Genomic DNA, 8,097 nt, shown 5'->3' with positions numbered 1-8,097 from the left:
CAATGTTCAGTGCTGGTGGTAGAGTGCTTACAATACACAGAACTTCATTAGATCCAGAAGTTGTTGAAGAATTGTTGTGTTTAAGTGATTGGTTACCAGACTTCTTATGTAATGGTAATTTTCTTTTCTTTTACTTTATCTTCATAGTTAATTAGTTATATTTGTTGCTTTATCTTCATGTCATCTGATCTGAGTATGTTATAATGCTGCTAATGCAGATATGGAAGTCATGGAAGAATGAAGTTGAACTGAGTGCAGTACAGTACAATGCCTTTGGATTCAGGTAGCAGCCAACCAGGAGCAGCAGTGCAGTGCTTTAAGTTGTTTTTCAGTTTTTAGTGTTTCTTCTGTTTGTTTTTGTGTTTCTTTTCATGTGTGAGACACTGCGAGTGAACTGAATGTTTGTTTGAAACTCCTTTGGAGCTTTTGGTGTTTGAAGACAGTTTGTATGTGTGAATTTTGAACTTGAATCACTGAATTGAACTGAAATGTTAACTTAGAACCTGTATTTTCAGTTTTCTGCCAGATAACGGAAGTTACCGGATTAACATCCGACATCCGATAGATTAACCTATTGGTTTCGGTTTTCAGTTTAGGAGATATCGACAATCAAAATTCTGATAACTACTAACCTATCTGAATCCGATTTGCCAAAATCCGTCGGATTTTCATATGTTGACAGCCCTAACACCAACACAAGGTAAATGAGCTGCAACATCACCACCACCACCACAAGGTAGAGGAAGAGGAGCTACACCACCACCACATGGTAGAGGAAGAGTAGCTGTAGCACCACAAGGAAGAGGCAAGGGCGAAGGTTTTGAGTATATATTGTTTGGTACAACTAAAACAACACCAACACAAGGTAGAGAAGGTCTGTAACAAGCGGAAATTATCATCATTTGTATGGATCTCAGCCAGACGGAATGATGGAACCAAGCATGCCACAATCTCAGGTCTTCAAGCCACCAAGATGGAGGCATTAGTTCAGTTACATTATCAGGTATTTTGTTGTTTTAGAGAAAACTGTTAAAATATATTTAGGCATTTTGTTTTTGTTGCATACCAGTTATGAATGCCTTGCTTTTTATTTCCTTACTAGATCCTATTACATGACATTTTAGAACTTGGAATCTAAGTAATGAATACTTCTTGTTAGACGTTGAAGTCTTATTTTCAGTTTTTTCTACAGTCACACTTTTGTGCCCGTCATATATTTCTGCAAATAGAGAATGACTTCTAAATCAATAATCATTTTCATCTCATGTATTTCTTTAGTTTAATATTTCTTGGATGTAGGTGTAGCTTTTGTAAAGTCTGAAACCCAATAAGAATCACTACCACACTTGAAACGAAGATCTAATGATTGTTGTTTCGATCTTGTTGGCGATTCCACAGCTTCATCTAACCACTGAAATTCATGACAGATTGGTTGATTTAGACATTTTATGAATCTCCTTCCTTTGTTAGCATCAGTTTTTGCTTTCCAAACCTGCATATACCATCACATTTTCTGCACTTTGAATACAGGTGTGGGCAATTCATGACTGAATGTGAAAATGATTTGCAAATTTGACAGTCACATCTACATTAGAAATGTAAAATTTTATTAGTGTTACCTCCTAACTGTAAATATACAAATTTGTATTAGGATAAAATACTTAAATTTATTTGAGGAACAAACGATAGATTACCAATCTTTGTTGGGGGAATGTCAAGGAAATCCAAAGGATTTAATCAAGCCATATAGAAGGAAAATGTTTCAGTCAATCATAATTTACGGACAGAGTCAAATGAGTTCTCCTGTTTCATACAAAATCGGTCTCAAATGACATTGTAGTCCCTTAAGTGGTTAACCTAACCAAACCTGGCATGGGTAAGCTGTAGACGTTCATCAAAACCCATAACCAACTTCCCTATCCCAGTCTATACCTTTCTTCTTATGTCTTCTTCGGTTTCATCTTTTCTTCTTTGCTGGAAAACTAGCAGAGACGGGAACTTGATGGATGGTAAATCAGGATGCACGTGAGCTAAATTTAATTCTTTATTGATATTGTATGATTATACCTTTTTTCTCTTTTAGTTAATTATTATTCTAAGTATTTATGGGTATCTTATATTTTAGAATTTTGGTTGTAATTTTGTTAATCGATAAACTGAACTCAATTTTGAGTTGCAGAAACTCTTGTTTTACAATGGATACAAGAAGGCGAGGATTGATTGCTTTGTTTGATGTTGGACGGTACACTTACATCTCTAATAAAGGTATATATATTTAGCCTAGCGTTTTTAGGGGCCACCCCAAAGGATTTAGGGGCCATCAATTTATACTCAGCCAAAGACTCTAGTTAAGGGGTACCCTATATGATATTGAAGTTACATAAATGCCCTTATGGTAAAACTGTATGAAAACCAAATCAAAAACAATTCTACTCATTTCAACTCTTCTTCTTCCAGTTTCCTATTATCTTTCGATTGTGAAAGAAAAAAAATATTCCGCTCCAAAGTCAAATGGCGCCAATTAGGTAAGAATCTATCATTTTTGGGGTTTATTTCGGTTTAATTCGGCGAATCGAGAAAAAATAATTCTAGGGTTTTCGGTTATTTATCCAGATTCGGGCGATATTCATGCTCCTTTACTTCCGAATGTAGTCGTTTTCTTCATTTCTCAAGAACATCGACAGTATTCGGGAGAAATATTTGATGGTTATCGGCCGAATATTGTTGGTCATATCTTCCTGGATACAAACTGGTAATAATCGGTAGTTTAATGAATTTTTTGTCTCCCGAATATATTTAAGTAGACACACAGTATTCGGAAGTACACTCACTACCGAATATATATATATATATATATATTGAAAAATCTCAAAATTTCTGATATAGGAAAAATCCCATTTTGGGGCCAGTATTTATTCGGAAGACAATATAATGTTATATACTTCCGATTATTTCAATTTCAAAATTTGAAAAGTATAAGTTTTTCCCAAATTCTGATTTTTGGGCCATCGTACATTCGGGACTTTACAAAACAATTATCCTCCGAATATAGCAAGTTCAAAACAAACCACGCCTTGGCTCTAGGTGGTTCCAAGGGCCAATATAGAATGTTAGACAACCCATATTCGGAAGTTTGGGTAACTAATTATACTTCTGATTATTTCAATTTCAAAATTTGAAAAGTATAAGTTTTTCCCAAATTCTGATTTTTGGGCCATCGTACATTCGGAACTTTACAAAACAATTATCCTCCGAATATAGCAAGTTCAAAACAAACCACGCCTTGGCTCTAGGTGGTTCCAAGGGCCAATATAGAATGTTAGACAGCCCATATTCGGAAGTTTGGGTAACTAATTATACTTCCGATTATTTCAATTTCAAAATTTGAAAAGTATAAGTTTTTCCCAAATTCTGATTTTTGGGCCATCGTACATTCGGAACTTTACAAAACAATTATCCTCCGAATATAGCAAGTTCAAAACAAACCACGCCGTGGCTCTAGGTGGTTCCAAGGGCCAATATAGAATGTTAGACAGCCCATATTCGGAAGTTTGGGTAACTAATTATACTTCCGATTATTTCAATTTCAAAATTTGAAAAGTATAAGTTTTTCCCAAATTCTGATTTTTGGGCCATCGTACATTCAGGACTTTACAAAACAATTATTCTCCGAATAATATAGTCGTGTTTAGAAATACCAACTTAATCGGTAGATAAGAATCTAAGTTTTCCACCGAATGTCTTATTCGGAGGTAATACGTGTATCGTTAACAACCGATTGTAGTGCACCAATGATACGAAACCTCAACGGCCATATTTTCAGAAACCTCAACGGCCATATTTTCAAAAATTAGATCCGTTGGAACTCTAATCTATATAAGGAGGGTAACCCCTCTCAGTTATTATTGAGTAACAAATCTGAATGAAAAACCTTTTCAATGGCAAGTCCATCATCAATCGACAACATACTTCGAAGATGCAAGCGAACAACTACATCAATTGCAGCAAGGGAAGAAGAAATACAAAAAAGGAACAAACAACCCAAAAAAATTAAACCATCGTTAGTGGCAACGGAGGGGAGGAGAGAGGAAATCAAGGCTAAGAAGCGAGGTCAAGAACAATTCCATCATAGAGAAAGATTAAAACAAGTTGAGGAAGAGACCGAATGGATAAAAAATTATTACATTGTGAAAGATCTACCCAAAGAAAGCAGGACGATCGTATATTTTGGATTAACGTTTCATTGGGTCCTTTTGTTGGTAAGTACAAGAAGCCACGCCACAATTATGAACCATCCCATGTTTCTTCAAGGGTGCACCATGTTATAAAATTGTGCACCGAGTACAACCGTATTCTTGCTAGGCACAGAGACGACAGGTTTGCGGCACAAGATGCTTATTCCAAGTGGGAGGAGAGTCGTTTCTACATTTCGAAGCCGCGTTGATTGTTGCATCTCGGACTGGGAAAAAAGAATAACATGTGATGTTTGAGTGCTGTAAATTCAAATTTTTAATATTAATCGGCGGTTTGATAAAATATGGAATTCCCGAATATGATTAATCGTATTGAAGTGTTATAATACTGTTGTTCCGATTACATAGTTTCAAAAAAAATTATAATCGTGCCTCGAAAAAAAACGATCAAACATCGTCATCATCCGAGGGGATCAATTCGAGTAACTCAGCGGGAAAGTTGTTGTCCATAACACGATCCCAATCAACCATGTTGGACTCATATTGTTTCACCCAATCCTTGCAATGGTTCATCGGGAAGTAATCGTGCCACTTACTCAACGGAGGTAACGGACAATCTTTCTTTACTCTTAAACCGATAAAATGCATTTCATTCACAAATGCCATTACGATTCTTCTATCTTTAACCGACTCGTCGCAAGCCGTTCTTGTGGGTGCAAACGTCATGCTAAGTCCATACATAGGAGGAACGAAGAAATGTACCACGCAATTCAAAACGTCCGCTAGGAGATATCCAAATTTAGGCATTGTCATCCAATACTTGGATCCGATTGTCTTCAATCCCTTTCGACACTTCACACGCGCAACTAAGTCTTTGAACTCTTGTTCTTTGTCGTATCTATCTCCTCGCCTCATCATCTCCATATAAAAACCCTTGTCCTTCACTAGTTGTACCGCCATCTTATTTCTTAAATATTGGCATTGGGTGACATCTTCGATATCCGCCTCTCTAAAGTAACCCATTTGTTCCGTAGCAACGTGAAACCCACAATTTCCATCCCCATCAACCTCGTCGGTCGACAAAACAAATGGAATGATAAGTGGAGGGAGTTGTTCCAAATACTCTTTGTATATTGTATATGTGGATCGATTTGGTCTTCCATTAAGATCTCTAGGGCAACGAAGAGTACCTTTGTCCTCTTTTATAGTAAGAATTTCCATTGGTTGGGTTTGTTGCGAGGCGTTCATTTGCTCAACAACTTCTTCGACAACATTGGGTTGACTTACTTGAGAAGGCTCTGTAGAGATCTTTGGCCTTACTTGTCGGGTGGTTGGTCCACTTTGATCATTTCTTGGACGACCTCTTTTCTTAGGTTCCGGCTCATCTTCAAATTCGGCTTCCGAACACTCGTGCCTAGACAATATTCTTTTATTAGACAAATACTCCTTCAACTCTTTTCTTTGGATGGTCCTCGACACTTCGGTGTTCGGCCTACCGGTGTTCTTTTGCTTAATAGGTTCATCAACCTCCCTTAAACAAGGGTGAAGGGCTTCCTCCAAATTATGCATCAATATTTGCTTTTTGGTGCCGTTTGATGTAGCGTAACGCTCGGCTATTCGTGCATACAATTCCGACTCGAAGAAAGACGGACCATCAACTACCGGGGTGTTCGGAGTGAAATTTAATTGCTTCCAAAATGGGTGAATATCATCGATGTCAATCACTTCAACATACCTACCCAACTTATGACGACATGGGAGTCCAATACCTATCATATCCTTGCAAACACAAACCGTATTCTCGTCATCATAAGTTTTATATAACTTCAATTGTTTCATCATGCGATTTATTGCCCATCTTGAAACTTTATGAACAACTCCCCTTAGAAGCAATTTTTCCTTAATATGTTCCATCGGGAATTGGTGTACACTAAATTGCATACATTTCCTAATCTTTACGAGATCACGATTGGTGAATTCATGGATTGCTTCTTGGATCGACACAACTCCATTTTGACTACCAATTAGTATTTTCTTTAGTCGACCATGAGACCCCTCCGCAATGCTTGTCGCCTCGTTCTTGAAGTTACGATATTCATATGTCCATGCAAACACAAACCTCTCCTTAATCGTTAACCATTGTGTTTTACAATACTCAACCGGTTTTGGGTAGTCCGTGCTGTATTCATCCTCAAATTTCTTCAAGTTACATTCGTAAATTTCCTCGGTCATCGACCAAACGATTTTGTCCCATGCTTTCATGAACATTTTCCAAATTATTCCATCCTCCTTCCACTTTTCTTCAAATAGCCTATCCTCTTCCTTACGTTCTTCCAAGGTTAATTTACTAATGCGCTCATCCTCTTCCTTTGACCTCTTGGTACCCTTCCTTGGTCTTTTAGCTTGGAAATGATGATGGCAATTGGTTTTGAGATTGCATTGAATGTGCCACGTACATTGCAAGTTTTGGGCTTCCGGAAACACTACCGCTATTGCATGCATTAAGGCTTGATCGTTATCCGTTACAATAACCCTTGGAAAATTATCACCGTTATAAATGGACCTCAACGTCTCCAACATCCAAATGAAACTCACATTGTTCTCATGATCCATTAAACCCCATGCAATCGTAAACGTGTTTTTGTCCGAAGTATGGCAAGCAATGTTCAACAACGGCATGTTATACTTGTTTGTCTTATAAGTAGCATCTATCAACAAAATTTGATGAAAGCATTGAGCCAATTGGATCATTTCGGGATGTGCCAAGAAAATACGAACCACTATACCATCCTTTTCTTCCCTTCTCAAGGTGTAGCCGTGTAACTCCGCTAACCACTCCGATTGTTGCATGACCGTTCTACCATCCCAATCAGTCCTTTTGATCGTAGCTAGGGCCGACTTAATTGTAGACAAAGAAGACAAGTTGTCGGGATCGTCCGCCTTTATTTTACTTAAGATCGCACTCGCTTTTTGGATCCGCATAGACCTCACCGTCTGCATTTGATGTGGTTTTAACTTGGCAACCATTACATGTCCAATTAAATCCAACGGATCATCATGGTTGTGACAACCGTTATCAACTTTATACATTTTATACTCTTTACCTTTAATACCATCGGGCTTATAGAAGACAATCTTAAATGGGCATCCTATCTTCTTGGTATTGCTTCGGTATTTCCTATTCGTCTTCCGTATGTACTTACTATTCTTTCCCTCGTGACTCTTTCGCGTCCCACCTCGCTCACAAATCATTTCAAATCGAGTGTCACTAACATGATTATTTTGAACTACCACGCACATGTTATCTTTTGCCTTGTTCATAAGCCATTCCTTTGCCTCCTTCTTACTTCCAAATGTCTAAACGTGCATAAAACAAAACAAACCTAATAAGCATAACCATTTAACATATAAATTTTGAAAAAAAGAAAAAAGTAGTAATGAGTATACCAAATCGTTTGCATAGTATAGGGAAGTGTCGGGCCTCAAATAGAAGTCATCAACAAACTCTTCAACGGCCTGCATATGAAAGCAACAAATTATTATACAATAATCGGAGGTTATTAAATAAGTCAAACTTCCGAATATTCTATATTCGGAATCCTATCGGTTACCCAAAACACCCGATCTATGCAAATGAATGTACACAGTTTACTGAGTGAAAAAAATGATATATTCGGAGGTAATTAAATAAGTCAAACTTCCGAATACTTTATATTCGGAATCCTATCGGTTACCCAAAACACCCGATTTATGCAAATGAATGTACACAGTTTACTGAGTGCAAAAAATGATATAATCGGAAGCTAAAATATATAGTAAAACAGCCGAATATAAATAACCGGGAGATAACTTTAATCGATAAACATCCGATTTTCAAGTTTTCGGAAATTTTATTTTGAGGCCA

This window comes from Papaver somniferum, chromosome 6, assembly GCF_003573695.1.
Source record: "Papaver somniferum cultivar HN1 chromosome 6, ASM357369v1, whole genome shotgun sequence".
Classification (NCBI taxonomy): Eukaryota; Viridiplantae; Streptophyta; class Magnoliopsida; order Ranunculales; family Papaveraceae; genus Papaver; species Papaver somniferum.
This window is presented reverse-complemented; position numbering follows the sequence as displayed.